The 17,997-nt window shown below is 47.0% G+C and overlaps 1 long non-coding RNA gene across 2 annotated transcripts in view; it reads left to right on the top strand.

Moving 5' to 3' along the window:
- The first annotated feature begins 1,440 nt into the window (after positions 1–1,440).
- Positions 1,441–17,997, top strand: part of LOC143518292 (uncharacterized) — a 35,620-nt gene continuing 19,063 nt past the window's right edge. Inside the window, exon 1 of one of the 2 annotated variants that reach the window (XR_013132149.1) lies at positions 1,441–1,486. This is a non-coding gene — a long non-coding RNA (uncharacterized LOC143518292). Of the gene's footprint in view, positions 1,487–10,304; positions 10,406–17,997 lie in introns of those variants that run through there. The other variant, XR_013132148.1, reaches the window with a different exon arrangement.

The following is a 17,997-nucleotide window of genomic DNA, read 5'->3' as shown; positions in this document are numbered from 1 at the left end:
TCTCAGGAGACAGATGGAGAACAATGATGTTATTAAAAGGCTTAAGAAGGGACTTCCTGCAGTGTGTTCACATAGATCAAGCCCATGAGCCTGTGTAGAAACACATGAGTTATTGAAAACACCACATTTAAAAAGTAAGGACAAATCCAGGGAAACTTTTCAAGAGTGCTAAGTGCTAAGAGCTGTTACTGTGGAGATGTCAACATGGATGACGGTCATTAAAATGGCTTTGTATTAGTAGCTAAAACGTGCTACAACCTCCCTGTCATGGTTATCTGTTTATTGGGAATTAATTCATAATAAGTCCTGATATTCAGGTAAACTGCACTCTCATCGAGCATCTTACTATAGTGACTTCTACAAGACTAGCCCATAGGTCACGTCACAGACTCAAGGGCCTAGTGGTTTAGCGTGGTTTGCGCATGACCCTAATGCTAACTTACCTTGACCAATAGCATTGCAAGAAAGGGGAGAATAACACTGTGGGAGATGTAGTTTTAAGCAAGCACAAGACAGTCAGTGGTGTCTATGCACTGCTCTTCTGTTTGGGGTCCTGCACTTCAGTGGGACGCTCCTGCCTAACGCTCCTGCCTAACGCTGACATTTGCATGCTTAGCAGCGCAGAGCTCTTAGCACATGTCACTCATTGACCTTGCTTGTACGTAAATCCACGTGGGTTTTGTGCACTTAGCCATGGATACCAGGCGCCCTCGGCAGTTCCGCAACTCGATGGGGGTTCAGTTGGCACGTATCCGCGCCCCGCTCAGCGCGGGAGGAGCTCACGAACACCCTTTCTTTTTTTTCTCCTTTTTTTCCGTGCCGCGAAAGGTCAAGCGATAATCGCACCTCTTTAGCCCAGCGTGCCGTTTTAATTGACTGTCTCCCACACGTAAAATCCCCACTCCCCGCTCTCTGATTACTGCCGCTGATGGATTTGTACCGTGTTCGCCGGATCCAGTCTTGCTTGCCGACAGCACGCGAGACCTCTGGGAAACGCCGACTCCACTTCCGCCGTGGACATTAAAGCGCGTTTATGGACACGTGGGTGAGCTGGCGGACACTAGAGAGGACACCTCCCCTGCTCACGCTCCCTGTCACACACAGTCAAAGTGAGTTTGTGTCGCTGCCTTTGTCCATGTACCGGCAGAGAACGCAGGGAAAAAAAGGTTATTGTGCCTCTCCAGAGCTGGAAATATTTCCTCTTGCTCACCTCGGACCAAGCAACCCCCCCCCCCCCCCCACCTCTCCCCACCATCCCCCGCCTTTGTTTTGGAGACAAAGGTGATGAATCTGGAGTGTGTGTGAAATGCCAGGCGGACAGTGAAGCAGAATGAAGTGTGTCATTTGTTCTCGCAGCAGGTGTGACGCACAGGGCCCTGCGCGAGTTTCTACCCATTGTCCCGCCGTGAGCGGTTCTCCTTGGAGAATAGCCCCCTCTCCCCCAACCACGCCAATCCCGGGACAGAGCGCCACTTGCAACAAAAAGGTGAAAATGAGTGTAAATTGCAGTTATTTCTCCATCCCTGCTTTTGTAATTTGTTTTTTTTCCCTTCCTGTCTGCCGAATGGTGGCTTTATGATAGCAGCTCACGGGCGCATGTGTTCACACAGTCCTGCAGTGACACGGGCTCCTCATTACATTCAAATGGTGTTACGCTGCAAATCTTCAACCTTGACCCTCACTGGAAGTTGTGATTGACTGCGGCATTAGAGGCCCGACTCGCCGTTCTGCTATCATTAGAAAGTTGATTTAATTTCCATTTGAAAACCTTATGCTTTTCTGTTCCATAACAAAAGCTGTAAGGGAGCGTGGCTACGCAGATTTCTAACAGGCTGAATGCAGCCCGTGTAAATTAAGTCACACTTTAGGAATCCTGGCAATGAGGGAAACGTGGTCAATGAATGGCAGAGCGTTAAAACACTTTTACTAATGAGGATGTAATTGTCATAACTGAGTTTTCTCCCCTCCTGGGAATCGCACTTTCGGACGTAGCCCTTACAGTTTGCGCTCATTACTTAGATCGTGACAGCTCGCTTGGTCTGCACAAACATGCTCACCATTCTTGCGTGAGCTTTCAGCAGAAAGAACGTCTGAGAGTCACTCTGTCTCCGTTCTGTCTCTCTCACGGCCTCCTGCCTTGTGTTCTGCGTTCTCTTTAGCCCTGAGCGGCTCGCACTGACATTGCACACTGATGGCGGATCAGCTGCAGAATGACAAGCGTGCGCTGGGATGCACGAATTGGGCTGTGTGCGCTGAGGCCCAGTAATGAATCCACCAGTGTAAAACCTGCCTCTCCATGTTCACCGCATTCTTATTTCAGCGGGGTGAGACCCACACTGTCCTGACCGTGTTGGAATATGACTCTCCAGGGTAAATAAAGCAACCCACACCACTGCCACCGCCTAAACGTACCGCCCCTGCACCGTCCTCTGTTCTCATGCTGACGCAACGCGTTAAGCTCAGCGGAAATGATCGCCAGTTCCTCCGTACCGGCCGCCGGGTACCACCGCACACACCACGGCATCCTCCGGTTACCAGGCAACCACACTACACACCGGCTCTCAGCTCCATGGCGACACGACTCCAGATGGTACTGGTAATCATGGCACAGTCAGGGTTTAAGACTGGTGCCTTACTCAGAAGGAGATCTGCTGAGCCACAGTTAAACACAGCAGAAGTACACAGGAGACCATAAATCACAGTGAAGAGTATTCATGGAGAATTTGTGGAGATTTGCTGAGAGGTAGTATTGGCTGTGCACTGTGTTATCAACAAGTGAACTGTTGGAGGGGTGAAAAAACATTGAAAAAAGTGAAAATACTTTCTGAGAAAGGACCCCGTGGAGTGCTGCTTTGTCATGACCCATGAAGCTAGACTCACTGTTAAGGCCTTTCAGCAGGAGATAAACAAGCTCACCCAAAAGGAATAATTTAGTCTGAGGAGATGTTTGCAGAAAGTGCTCTTCATCGGCCGTCTGATGGAGCAGCATGACGTCTCTGCTGCTGCTGTTGTTATCGTGTCTTTGTTTTGCTTCAAACACTGATTTTCACATATGACCCTAGAAAACCAAGTGAATTGTAATGATCACACCCCAGCCTGCTGGTGAAACACACACACACACACACACACACACACACACACACACACACACACACACACACACACACACACACACACACACACATATATACACACATATATATATATACACATATATATATTCGACTGCAATCTGGAGTGTGTTATATATTCAGGGTCTGGCCAAGTAACTTTGACTTGGCATAATTATTATTATCCAGTGGCATAAAGGGCCTCAGTGTCAGCAGCAGAGTTCTGATCCTCATTTAATCAATGTGGAATGTGTTTGCTGCTCTTTGGCTATTTCCAACATATTATCATGTCTGGTTACAAATTAAAATGCTATAGCACTAACAGACCAGGCAGGGGAAAGTCATCATGAAAATCTAATTGTTCTCCTGACATTTTTTTTCCTCCAGCAGGACAATTAATTCCATCAATCTACATAACCTTTTCCCCAAGTACAGCACAATGGCATTTTTAGTGTTCGTAATGAATGGATTTTGAGTGAAAGTATGGTTAAGCAATCATTAAATTGTTTAACTAATGTATTTAATTGGATTGGACACAGAGACTCTGTGTTTTTTTGCCAAGGAGGAGATGGTAGACCTGTCGACGTTATGCCTGATAATTCAATATTGCAAATGGGATCATCTGAGACGCAGTGGAGTCATCACTGCATTACAGTGGTGGACGGCAGGGCGTAAACAATCCCATTCCTGTTTCACACAAGCCAACCCCCCCATACCCCCCACCCCAGCCTGAACTTCTGTCTTTCATGCCCTTTCAGACTTTAAACGTTGGGTTTTAATGAAAGTCATGGCCGAGTTCTCTTTCGAACCAAGTGAATTTACAAAGGCAATTTGTAGAAAAGCAGCTCAGTTCAGAGTGAAGGGGAGATCGGTGCTTCACTTTGGCTGAATTAGCGCAGGGATTCTCCATCAGGGCTCGGTCTCTGGGGCCCGGGTAGGTGCTGAACATCCAGGCCTTAAACCGAGGTGAAAATCCTAATTTATTAAGCATTGATCACCACAAATGACAGTAAGTGCTACAACATTTAGTGAGCAAATAACTGACAAATTGACAGACAATTTTCTTACATTTCAACTCTTTAATGGCTTAAGCACACAAGAAAAGACTATAAAAATATTAGCTACATGGACCACAAGTGCAACCAAAATCCATCAAAGCCATTAAACTTTCCACTTGACATTGTTAAATTACCTTAATGCTTTAAACAGCGGACGTTTGGGGCCTTAATGATGCATTTGGTGAGTGTTTCTTACTTTTTGGACAAAAATTACATGGTTTTATTTGATTTTTTAAATGCAGCTTGTAATGGGAGATGCATTATGCATTGTGCAATGCCATTACGTAGCGCTAGGAGAAAGTACCTGAGCACGTATGGGAGTAAATGTGCTTAATCTAGAGAAGCCTAATCTCATTTTGATCAACAGTCGGCCTGTTCCGGGCTGTGAGGGGAATGTTAATATGACCTCATTAATCTATTAGCTGGGCAGCAGACTCAGAGCAGACCCGGCAGATCGGAATAAATAATGCAGTTTTCACCAGGGCTGAGCCCTATGCAGCTCTCCCACCTCTAGGGCAATTAAAAGGGGTTAGAATGTGTCAGACGGGCAGTCGTGGCACGAGGAGGATATCGGCGAGTGATAGCGGTACGCTTAACTCCACTAAGACCTTATTAGTAGCAGAAGCAGCCATGCGCACAACGGGCTTTACCGGACCGGGCCCGGAGGCGTCCCTGCCACAGCGGCACCACGGAGACCGCGTGGTCAACACCAAGGTTCGGAGGCTCGCCCGGCAACAGGGGCAAAGCCCAGGCGGAGACAGGACTGGGCCGGGGTGCCGTCAGTCATCCTGCAGGACACGCCGGGCTCTGCTCACCACCTGCCATCACCGGTGCCCATGTCTCTCCCCGATGGAGGCTGTGGATGAGGAAAGTCTGTTTCATACAAGTGCCAAACGAGGGCAGATATCAGAGTTCATAATCATTCCACTGACTCACGAGAAGAGGTGAGGTGAGAAGGTTTTTTTGTCAGTTTGGCTCTTCTGCTTCATTAGACTTCATGCTACACATTGTAGTTTAACTCTTCTTCCTGTATTGTTTTTCAAACTACGAAACATCCTAGTTTCAAAAAGAATACATATATATAATATATATTATTATTATTAATATATAAAATACCTGTCTCACTTCACGTCCAGAGGGTGAACATATGTGTTTCCTCACACTCACCTTCTACTGTAGGCCTGGGAGTTTGAGACTGCAACACAGTATTTTTGCCGTCGTTAGGATTGCACTCTTCTGGACTGAAACAGATGGTGTCATTCCTCCAGCTTACGACTCACAGCTCCACACGCCCATTTCACCGCTAGCACACCCTTGGTGTTAACGTTCTCTCTGTTTATTCTCTCAATCCCACATATCATGTGTGCCACATGGCCTGTCCTTCCAGTCGGGGTCCAGCCTTCAGATGTTGGATAATGGGTGGAGTGCACCATGATTTGTGAGGAGTCTTCTCGTCTTGACGTTGGCAGCTTCCTGCTCTTCTTCTGGCCAGCGAATAGAGCCTGCTGGGTATCTGATGACTGGCAGCGTGTATGTGTTCATGGCTTTGATCTTCTTGTTTTCATTCAACCGACTCTTGAGAACATGCCTCACCCTATGGTGGGAATTGCATGTTCCTGTGTGACTCCAGGTATCCAGACATCCATGTCTGTTATATAGTCTTATGGACATTCGGTTCACTCTGTCCAGGTAACTTTTACTCTTTTTACTATCAGCCGATCACACCTCTCCCCATCAAAAGACATTCCCACGTTCTTGCTGTAGATCCTGGTCAGATGGTTTGCTGAGTCAATGTGCCTTTCAATCTTGGCATAAATCTTGATATAAAAATGCACAGGAAGTGTCTGATTATAGTTCTGTTTCTGAATCTGTACCCAGCCTTGATGCCACTCTGGCTGAGAGAATTCCACTCACTGTTCCACTCATTCAGAACAGCAATTGGGACAATGAACCTTCTTCATACACACGCTTCATGACATCTCGGGCAATGGTCTTAGACTCTCCAGTGTTCCACTGATGGTCTTATGGACTTTAGGCCGTCTTCTAGCCAGTCCAAGCAACATTTAGGTTGGTCTATCTAAACTTGACATCCTGACTCTTTCTATCAATAAGTGGTGCTTTGGGCCTCGTGTTATTACCAACCATGATCTATGCTCATTGGCTTGTATTCATTTTTCTGGTCCATGCATAGTCTCTGATGACAGTTCTAACCTGAAGTTTAGCACCTGAGTAATTAAAGCGTGTCTTCCCGCCCTCATAAGACAGATCAATAGAGCCTGTACTGTAGGAGAAGTCAGAGAACCAAGCAAGATGTTGGCACAGTGTTAACAGCAAATTCTCACACATTTCCCTCCTCAAAGCAGCAGTTCTTCTTTGAAGTGGAGTGCTCATACCTGGTTATCACGTGGGCTGCTCACACATCTGGAGTTTCATCCCCTCAACCAAAACCAAAAGACAAGCATTCCACACACACACACACACACACACACACACACACACACACACACCCTCCCAACACATCCCTTCCTGACTGTGGTGAATTTTACCACATAACTTACTTTTCCCCTTACTTACTTCAGCGCTCACGGTGAGAAAGCACTCGCTCTCAAACCCCAGTCAGGTGTGGGTGTCACAGCCTCTCAGCTGTTCTGTAGACCTGTTTGGATGCAGCTTAGCACAGTCTGAACTGTGGGATCTATAAGGCTGTTTCATTCACAGTCATTTGTTTTGTCCACTATCTCTAACCCTGATGTCTGAAACAGTTTGATTGTGAAACTTATAACACACACCTCACAAATGTCATGACACAAAGCATCCCTATGCCATGACTGTTAATAAAGGGAGGAATGTTTAAATATTGTACAGTGGTTATTCAAATGTGAATCTTCTCTAGCCTGGTGTTCTGTTGGGCCGAATCGTAGTGTACACATGACCCTGGCAGAAATCGGATCTGTGGGATATTCAGCACAGGGTCCACAGTGTTCTGGATCCTTATGGGTCGGTCCACATTGCATGCCTTTACTGGAGCCGATTTCTCCCAACCTGACTCCAATAACACTTGCTGAATGTGTTTCCCATGTGTGTCTACAACACCCATGAACAGTTTCACTCAAAGTCCAAATGACACTGAATATATAAATGCTGGATATGATAATGTCCTTCACTGGAACAAGAGGGGATCCCTTCTTTCTGCGCATGGGTCACTACATTTGAACTAAAAAGCAGACTTCCTTTACTTTTTTAACTCAAAATCTCCTCCAGCAATTTCAGCTGAAGTGTTGAATATTAATTCATTTATCTTTGTGATAAGGACATGCTGTCTCCATAAAAATTCCAAAGTCAACCATTAACAATTAGTTTCAGTCTGAGTAGCAGAGCGCTTTCTGGAGTGTGCCGCCCCCCCCCCCCCCCCCCCCCCCGTTCTCCGGAAGCAATAGATCAGACTTGCTGTTTGTTCTTTACATGGGGAACTGCCATCTTTACCAGTGTACATTTCCCCTCTGGTTAGCGAGAGCTACGGCTAGCCCAGCCTACAGCTCCTGGAGTGGAAGATGAGGACCCAACGCTCACACCAGTGGGATAGTGGCAGTTGGAGTAAATGGTTTGAATAATTGGAAATGGGGAGTTAAATTGTGTTTCTGAGAAAGAGGAGGTAGAGTATAAGGGGGAGGGAAAAAAAAGCCATTGGGCTGCCACACTGGCTAAAGACATTACAGAGCTAATGGGTTATTTCGATGCGCACTGGGGTCAGGAGTTCAGGGGGGAATGCACTTAGAGTTTCCAGACCATCTGTCCTGTCAGAACCCAGGCACGCCCAGCCAGGGCCGCCTGTCCCTGAAAGTCATGGGGGGTGAAAAAGGTGGGGGAATCTGGCAACACAATTGTGCCTTATTTTCCCTTTCAAAGTGCCGCCCGACAGGCATGGCGCCTCTCACCCGAATTCGCTCTGGCCGCACCCCTGTTCACACTGGGAAAATGGCACACTCCTGCTTTTAAATCAGTCATGCAGCTACCCGTTTTTTTTCTGTTGCACTAAGAGCAGTCTTTAAATCTTTACTTTCTTCTCATTTTTATATACAGTGTATTATGGTTATATTTTAATATTGCCGATATGAAATACAGAGTGTCATTTGGACCTGTCATTTGGACCTGAATTTCGTCTCTTAGCGTCCTTAGATTTCAGCTAATCTTAGATATAATGAGATTTTTTTATGCCCTGTACTTTTGTGTTTGTTCGGGGTATAATTTGGGCACCCTAAGTGTCACAATTTGCAGGCTTTTTCCTGCCTCTAGATGGCCTGTGCGGCAGTATTAAGTGCTGGGGGCCACATTGTATTCAGTGGCAGAGACTAAGATTTTTATTATCATTTTCAAAGCATCAAAGGTTTTCTCCATCCAAGCTTAAAGAGATGAAAGTTTCCCTTTGTTCCATCTCTGCTACATTACTACCATGCATTAGAGTCCCTTTTATCCGTGAAATTACCTTTTAGATTTCTCATTGAAAGAGCAGTCTACAACGCAGTAGTTCCCCTTACTTTTTTATCACATGATATTGTATTTTCCACTATCTCAGAAGATGGAATTCGCTGTTTGATTTTGAGCCACCCCCCCCCCCCCCCCCCCCACCCTCTTATGCTTTGTAAAGTTTACGTGGTGGAGTATTTTTATGGTCACTGTTGTCTTTGATCGCTCTAATCTCAATGACAAACACTGCCATCTTTGTTTGTGTGTCAAAAAACGGGGATGTATGTTGAATGACATTGTTTTTGTTCTCTGTGGCATCAGAAGGCAACGCGGCAGAGCACTTTGAAGATATGATGATGCAGGCACACACAAAATGCTTCGTCCATAGCAGAGCTACAAAAAACAAACCAAATATGAAAATGCTATATGTGCATTTTGTAACTCCTTCTTTGATTCCCTCCCACAATACCTCAAGACTCTGATGGATAATTTCACTGAAATTTAGACATTAAAGCCTTGACTTATTTCTGCAGATTTTCAAACAGAAGAAATGCAGCAAGTTCAGAGTTATAATTGGGTGAGGAACAGATAGGTTCCTGTGGGTGGTCTTCACAGAATGCTCATTTAATGTGTACAGCGTTTCCTCGGAGCCCTGTAATTCAGATAAACAGTTCTTTGTTGTATGCCCTCCAGATAAAATTAAATGAGAGGGGGGGAAAAAAAACAACTTGGATTTCATTCCCTGCATAATGTAATTAATTGCTTTTTATCCATGTAGAATTTTAAATTAAGATGTAACTTTGCCGTTTACCATAGCCATAAGACTCAAGAAGCCCATGCTGTCAAACTCAATTAAACCTCCCTTGCAAGAACAGGATTTGCAGGACACACAACGAGAAACCAATCAGGATATTACCTGAAATAGCGCGGGTGTGATGGAATGAGATTGTCCGCTGGGTAAATCTCCCGGCGCGTGAGCGATACCTGGGAATCCTCCCGTTTGGGCTGTTTCTGCTCTTCCCCCACAGTTTTACATATGCAAACACACTCGCGCGTCTGCCTATTGCTCCATCGCGGTAGCTTAAGACGGCAAATGAGCTCAAAACAGAGGGAGTGTGTGAGCGAGGCAGTGGTTGTTTCGGCCTAGCGCTAGTCGGCCTCTACGAAGCAGAGCAACGGGAGGTTTTGGAATCAGTTCATGAAGAATCAGATCAAGATAAGATGTTTATAACAGCAACAGCCCCACTTGGGTCCAAATATTCACAAATATCCTCTCACTCAGGATTAATCCCACCTTGTGTTTCTAGTAACGCACTTGTAATGAGAAGTCAACCAGGCCCGCCGTTAAAAGAGCACACGGGAGCTCTCCCTGGATTAAAGCACTAGATGAATTGAGCTGTTAAATCCACTCAGTCTCACTAGTACTGTCAAGAGTCCCCCACCCCCGGCTACTTTTCCACTACTCGATTTTTAAGTAATTATTGTTCAATTAGAGTGGAGCGCTTTTATTGTGCAATGTACTGTACTTTTCAAGTGTATCTGTCACTCACTGGTGATTCCAGATCTTAGCTCTTTAGGAGTTGATGGATCCAGCTCTCACCCATGGAAACACTGCTGCTATTTTTACTGAAGTGTGTGTGGCACTTTGTAGCCAGTGGGATGAGCAGAGAAGCTCTCAGTAGTGCAGGCAGCAGGGTCACGGTGCGGCCAGTGTGGGTGGTAGTCACGCCAGCCACTCTGTTGTAGGAGACCACAGTCACTTGTACTGTTGCGGTAAGCCAGTTACTTGTTGTGCAGTTGTGTTGCAACAGGCGGCAATTATTTGTGGACCACAGTTACTTAGTCTGTTGTTGTGGGCCACAGTTACTTAGTCTGTTGTTGTGGGCCACAGTTACTTGATCTGTTGTTGTGGACCACAGTCACTTGATCTGTTGTTGTAGGTCACAGTTACTTGGTCTGTTGTTGTGGACCACAGTCTCTTGATCTGTTGTTGTGGGTCACAGTTACTTGGTCTGTTGTTGTGGGTCACAGTTACTTGATCTGTTGTTGTGGACCGCAGTTACTTGGTCTGTTGTTGTGGGTCACAGTTACTTGGTCTGTTGTTGTGGGCCACAGTTACTTGGTCTGTTGTTGTGGACCACAGTCACTTGATCTGTTGTTGTGGGTCACAGTTACTTGATCTGTTGTTGTGGACCACAGTTACTTGATCTGTTGTTGTGGACCACAGTTACTTGATCTGTTGTTGGGGTCACAGTTACTTGGCCTGTTGTTGTGGGCCACAGTTATTTGGTCTGTTGTTGTGGATCACAGTTACTTGATCTGTTGTTGTGGGTCACAGTTACTTGGTCTGTTGTTGTGGGTCACAGTCACTTGGTCTGTTGTAGTGGGTCACAGTCACTTTGTTCCAGTGGGTCACAGTTACTTGGTCTGTTGCTGTGGGTCACAGTCACTTGGTCTGTTCCAGTGGGTCACAGTCACTTGGTCTGTTGTTTTGGGTTACAGTCTCTTGGTTGCAGTAGGGCCACAGTGTTTTTCCGTTTTTTGCTCGTTTGCGTTGTGCGTTTCGCTGCATCGTCACAGGCGTTTCCATCCAGGCCTCATTACACCAAACAATTTAGCAACACTTTGTCGCCGCTACCTCGGCCCACGGACCGCCAGACCACAGCAAGCTCCTCTAGCTGACGCAGTTGCGCCATAAACACGAAAAACTTTGTCTTGTTAATGTTATTCCAAACAGTTGAGTGTTGAATCTGTGTTGATGCCAAATGAAGTCAGTCAAGTGAGTGGCGCCCTTCATTTGCATGGAAAGCCATTTGTAATTCTGGACTTCGCCATTCATGTGCAGTGATTTGAGACCTTCAAAAACAGCCCAGCTCATTTGAATAATAATGATCATAAAACATCTCCCACAGTGGCCATGCGCATACATCAAACACCGCCGTCCCAAAGTAGTAAACAAGACAACAATAACGGCAGCTCACTTAATTTATGGAAAGAAGTACTTTTTGTGTCATGTCACCCTGCTTTTTAATTGGCTCTAAAGGCAGTGCGCTCTCTACGCTGGTTGTTTATGATTGATTTAGTCTTTGAGGGATAACATCGCTCCGCATGGCAACATTCAGACCTCCATTAACCCACTGATGTCTCCGCTACTCGTCTGTGACCGCATTTGCATTTTTTCTTTAGCGCAGCTACGGCAACTTAGACGGCCTCATTTCAATACTCACTCTAGCAGACTCCCCCATCCACACACACACACACACACACACACACACACACACACACACCATTGCTGAGGAAACAAATCAATCCAGATCACTTTGAAGGTATTATAATTGCCTGACATCAAAAATATTGGGCACTTAAGATGGAGGGAAGTCGTCTGCTGGCCTTGTTGCCTTCTCTGATTCTCTGATGTGGAATATTTAAATGTTTTTGATGCATCGGTCCTGGAAGCATGAACGCACAAACCACAAACGTGATGTGCCATGAACGCTCAATACTCTCTGTGCCACACACACACACACACACACACACACACACACACACACACACACACACACACACACACACACACACACACACACACACACACATTGCAACTTTAGCATTTTTAAGCTTGAGTACATCGCCATGTTAGGATCCAAACCGACTTTACTGTATGCATGTACAACTAATTATAATGAGGATATTATTAATTCACGCAAGCTTAATTCTGGCATAACATGAAAATGCATAGTGCATACAAATCAAGAGAATGAATGGGTTACACACAGAGAGAGAGAGAGAGAGAGAGAGAGAGAGAGAGAGAGAGAGATGACAAAGGCCACAAATATTCCATCCCCAGTTCACTTTTTATACTTTACATTGTGAGGCTGAGCCAAAGATTTTAAAAGTTTCTATTTATTGTGCCAGCAAGATTGTCAGTCACAGGTGGAATGACAAATAGAACTACGTCAATCCAGCCCCCCTTATGTTATTTTTTGCATAAAAATTCCCCCTCCAAAAACTAACAGCCACATGAAGGAGGTGCGGTCCACTCTGGTAAGAGTGATCTTTACAGCAAGGAGGTGCGGTCCACTCTGGTAACAGTGATCTTTACTGGTTCTGTTTTGTTTTACGCTATTCAGCTTTGGGAAACTACTGGACAAGTTTATGTAACATGTCCAAATGCAAATGCATGTTCTATATCACAGAATGACTCGCAGCGATCTATGCAAAGTGATGTGGATTAATATTTAAGGAGATCGTTTGCAAGATTGGTATAATTAGCAAGACATATTCATGAATTCCTCTCACATATCACTCTGAGGCACATCTACTCAATGGAGAAAGATGTAACTTGTCATTCATGCAAATATGCAAATGCACGTATGGCTCATAATTACATGTGCCTTATCACTAAAACAAAACCGGATCATGAATACGTAATTGCAAAAACCGGCCAATGAAACACAGACGCTGAGGTTCTCAGCGCTGTTCTTCCTGGAGGCACTTTCCCGTTGAAGAAATATCGGCAGAAATATTGCAATCCACACTGCAGATAGATCACTGTTACCAGAGGCACAGGGCTTATGTTGCTGGCCCTGATGTACTTTCTCTTCAAGGTGATGGAGTTGATGATTGGTACAGAGGAATTGGAACATAAAGTCCATCTGTTGTGGAGGGGGGGGGGGGGGGGGGGGGGTGTGGATGGGTGGGGCTGTATTTACACTCACAGCGTTTGACTGATGCTGTAACCGGAGTGACGATGTGACAGTACACGTGCTCACTGTCAGCCGGACTCGTCACCATGCGCTGGTCTGTTCTTCCTGCTCAGCCAGTGTTTGAGTAGGTTCTCCAAAACCATTTTACAGTAATGCCTGTTTTACACTTTACACAAGCAACATCACTGGAACAGTAACAATGCCTCCCCTGTCCTGTTACAGGCTGGGAAACATTTTTGTCACACCAGTGTTTCCCTGTCCTGATCCCGGAGTACCGGACCGGGTGGTTTGTCCTTGGAAAATAATTACCTGATTACTTTAGTTGCGTGTCCCGAACACCGGGGACATTCTAAATAGTGCCGCGCGGGGTTTGCTCGAGTCCCAGGATGTAGAAATGCTGTATAATACACGTGGCAGTGGTGCAACATTCCGCGATATGGAGCATTTCCACGATTTCCTGCCTGTTGCACACGACTGACTGACACGGCCTCTGCCTCCCTGCCTAAAGTCGCTTTTCCCGAAAGTGTTCTTTCGTTTGCATACAGTACAGACACGCACAGCTCAGCACCCCCCACCCGCAGACACGCACACTTGTTCCCGCCCCCTCGGCGCTGTGACAGCTAGGCATCGTGTTACGGTGCGTGTGGAGCTCCGGCACGTTCCACCCAATGGAAGTTGCTTCACCGCACGGTCCACGGAACAGACAGGACAAGAGGCAGAGGAGGACGGATTATGAGGACACGCTGGGTTAGCGGTGTGGCTAACGGCTAGCTAACGGTGTTTGTTTTGTATGTTTGTGTTCAGAGGCACCGAGCGTCTGCTTCTCCCCGTCCACAGCCCCACGCCTGGCCGTGTTTCATGCTTTATCCCGTTGAAGCAGGACAGTCTGCAGGCAATTAGCTCCCTGGTTCACCTTGGCTCTCTCGGGCGGGTGTGAAATGAAAGGTGAAAGTGAAGGAGAGAAATGTGCGTTAGTAATTACAGGCTTTTGTGCGTTGGCAGTCGTGGGCCGCCACATCCGAGCACGCTGGTGTTGTGCCTGGGTTCACTCCAGCCCCCGCCTGCGGCCCTACGCCTCCCAAACCAGTAATTATTATCTAGGCTTTCTAAATAATTTGGAATCATTTCTGTTTACTTAAGACATTCTGGGCGTATTTATATTTGTCCGCCGTGCTCCCTCTCTCCCTCAAATTCCCCCCATCGGAATTTTTTCGGTTGAATCTATTTTCGGTGTCGTTTGATGGCCGGGCGTTGTCGCCACCGTGGCTGAGGCAGCGGTGTGGCTGTGATACTGAAGGGGGGGGGGGGGTTTGAAGACCATTTGTTTGGTGCTTTGCTCCCCCCCTGTTGTAGACCACCCAGCCTCTCCTGGGCACGTCTCTCTGTCTCTCTCTCTCTCTCTCTCTCTCTCTCTCTCTCTCTCTCTCTCTCTCTCTCTCTCCGACAACCATCTCTCCACATTCATGTGCCATCCACATCCATCTTAATGAAAGCAACAGAGGACACAGAGTCCAGCCAATCAATGAAACGTATTAATACAAAACAAAAAAATAAAAAGAAATGCATTTTTTTATGTCCTTTTTTTCCCTCTTAATTACACGCATTGTAGTTGTAATTATTCGAGCCCCATCGGCCGCTGGATGAGGGCGCATTATTCCTGGTGCGTTTGCACCAGGGGCCGGTCGTGGGGCTTTTTGCTTGTCTAATGCCGCCCCCCACTGCTGCCTAACAGAACATTCATTATGTCATAATTACACAAGGCCCTTTGAAGGCTCCGTGGGCCGGGGGCCCTCCGTCTCATCAATTATCTTCACCTGTTAATATACTCGGCGTGAGGTAATAACCTCGGCCTAATAACAAATGGGCCCGTGCCCAGCTTTGGCAATTAAAAGCAGCGGGGGGCCCTGTTTTGATGGTCCGGATTGTGACATCCATCATCAGACACAATCGGCAGCACGGTGGGATAGCAGATGCCACCCTGATGGCTAGGCTAACTAACTGCCTGTCCCACTGAAATAATTGCCCCTCACACCTCCCCACCTGCCCCAGCCCAAAGCTTGCAGCTGCAAGTTATCTCATAACGGCTGTCCGATTGGAGTGAACCTCAGAGAGGGGCAGGGGGAGTTCTGGGTGTTACCCCCCACTGACCCGGAGCTCCGCCCTGCTTGTGTGAGCCAATGAGGGTGGAGAGAATGAGGAGGATGAGGAAGGTGATGCTGAGAATGAGGAAGGGTGCTAGGGTGCACTGGATGTGAGGTGGGCTGCCACTATGATGTACACATGCTGTGGTGTGTGATTGTTTTAGTGTAGTTTAATGCAGTGTAGTTTAGGTGTAGTTTTAGGGGGTGTAGTGTAGTAGGGGGTGTAGTTTTAGGCGGTGTAGTGTAGTGGGCTTGTCATATTCCCTTTGATTTTAACAAAGCTGTATGAGCACATCTTTGTCAGTGGGATTACATTACATTATGTTATACATATTGTCGTCACCCATATTGGGTTGTACTGGTTGTAACGCCACATGGGAGCAGCTCCAGTACTGAGCTACAGGTTGTGGGTATTATGCTCACTAGGGAACCTACAAATGTAGGACAAGAAGACTCGTCCATCAGTAGATAATACGAAAATATAGGACTGTCATCTTTGTGTTCGAGTAGCCCATCTGTATCTATGTATGAATCAGTGTGTTTTGGTTGGGAGCATATACATCCATTGCACACACAAACAGACAAACAAACAAACAAATATGAAAATACATTCTGAGCCCCAGATTTCAATAATTCACGCCTGCTTCCAATATATGTTTATGTTATAATCAGAGAGGGTGCTGGCCACCTTTTTAGATTATTTGTGACCTGTAGCAACAACAGGAAATGAGTTTTAGTGATCGGAGGCCTGTAATGACACCCGGCAGCCTCCGAGTCCAAAGGACAGGGGAACAATTTAATATGTCTGGCATAAGCAATAAATGCCACTTTGATTAATTGTGCGTAACATCATCATAAAGTGCGGCAGGCGGGCCTCGGGGCGCGCTCCACCGGCCCGACTCTGAGGATCTTCACCTTCCTCATCATTAAGATCATTAACGAGGCGGCGTGGGCCATGCGCACTGGTGAGCCACGCCAGCGTGGAAACGACCGAGCTAACGGCGCGTCACAGCGGGCAGGGGGGGGTTGGTTGGCGTGGGGTGGGGGGGGGTGGTGGGTGGTAAATAAAGGCCGCAGACACGGCTCGCCGCTCCGCCCGTGACCTCGTCCGCGTGGCCGAACCCACAATAAGCGAGAGCGACGTGCAGAATTTACGACTTTATTAGCGAATTGTCTTGTTAAGGCTCCCTGTCCTTTTCGCAGCCGCCGGCAGCTTCAGTAGAGGCGGCGGGAGAAGAGATTTAACCATCGGGGAAGACAACAGCCATCGGGGGACAGATACCGACGTGGTTAAAGGCGACAAGGCCGAGCCACCGGCGTTAACTTTTGATCTGTTGAACGGTCGATCCGCCTTGGTTCGGAAGACCTCGTTCTATTAACATGTCCCGTGACCTTCCATGACCTTCCGTGACCTTCTGAGACCTTCCGCGACCTTCCGCGACCTTCCATGCCCCTTCCAAAACAGAACACTAAGTTTTTAGACAGAACTGTCTACTTTCAGGATATTACTGTTTTTTTGATAAATGAACGATGTGTGTGGATTTATCAGGCGGACCCACGCTTTTCAATTAAATAATTGCAGGTGATGCTATTATCATTCTTATTGTCGTTGTCTCACTGCCAAGTGCTGAATGATTTTCATAACCCGAAAGTGATTTCCTCTCTCCCTGTTTCGCAATTTCATCTTCTTTTGTTTCTGCCTTTCCCAAGCACCCATAAAGACTTCCAGCACAATCATCTATCATATTGGTTAGTGTTGTACCAGTGCCCTGTGGACATAATAATCATTTGTATTCTTTAATGCGTAGATTTCTGCATATTGTGTTTATCATGAAGATGTCATGGCACCTAGTGTGAGTCACAGAGGTGTTTGGCTTGTGTTCCCAGGGATGTGTGTATGTGTATGTATGTGTGTGTGTATGTGTGTGTGTGTGTGTGTGTGTGTGTGTGTGTGTGTGTGGCATGGGCCCCTCGAGGCCAGGCTGTCAGCTCTCTCTGATGGATAGGGGATAAAAGCAGTGTGCCGGGCGCAGGGGGATGCGGTTGGCCCTGGTGACGGAGCGGGAGATGGGGCATCACTACGCCGGGTTAGGAAATATGTCAGTTATTGTCTCCACTGCCTCAGGGCAACGGCGAGGCCCTGCAGCCTGCGAGAACAGATCCTGCCTCCCCTCTCCTCTCCACAATCTCCGCCCCTCCCCTCTCCCGCCGCCTGCCTCCTCTCCCTCTCCTTCGCTCTCCTCTCCACCTTCTGATCTCCCAACCTCTGCTCCCTCCATCCTCCCATCTCCACCGGCACCCAGGACGCCTCACGGAGGGCTTCGCTAATTGCCAAACGAGGTCCGCTGGCATGACCGGCGACTAAGTGATTTTAATGGGCATCGGGAGAAGATGACACTCATTTTCTTTCATTACGCCGAGCTTCGCGGGCCGTGACATTTACAAACACAAGTAAGCACCGTGTCTGTCCCTGCCCAGGCCTGTGTGCTCCCATTAAGGAGGACGGGGTTCAAAGTCA

This window comes from Brachyhypopomus gauderio, chromosome 7 (genome assembly GCF_052324685.1).
Source record: "Brachyhypopomus gauderio isolate BG-103 chromosome 7, BGAUD_0.2, whole genome shotgun sequence".
Taxonomy (NCBI): domain Eukaryota; kingdom Metazoa; phylum Chordata; class Actinopteri; order Gymnotiformes; family Hypopomidae; genus Brachyhypopomus; species Brachyhypopomus gauderio.
The sequence above is the reverse complement of the archived record's forward strand: the minus strand, read 5'-3'. Positions and strand labels throughout refer to the sequence as shown.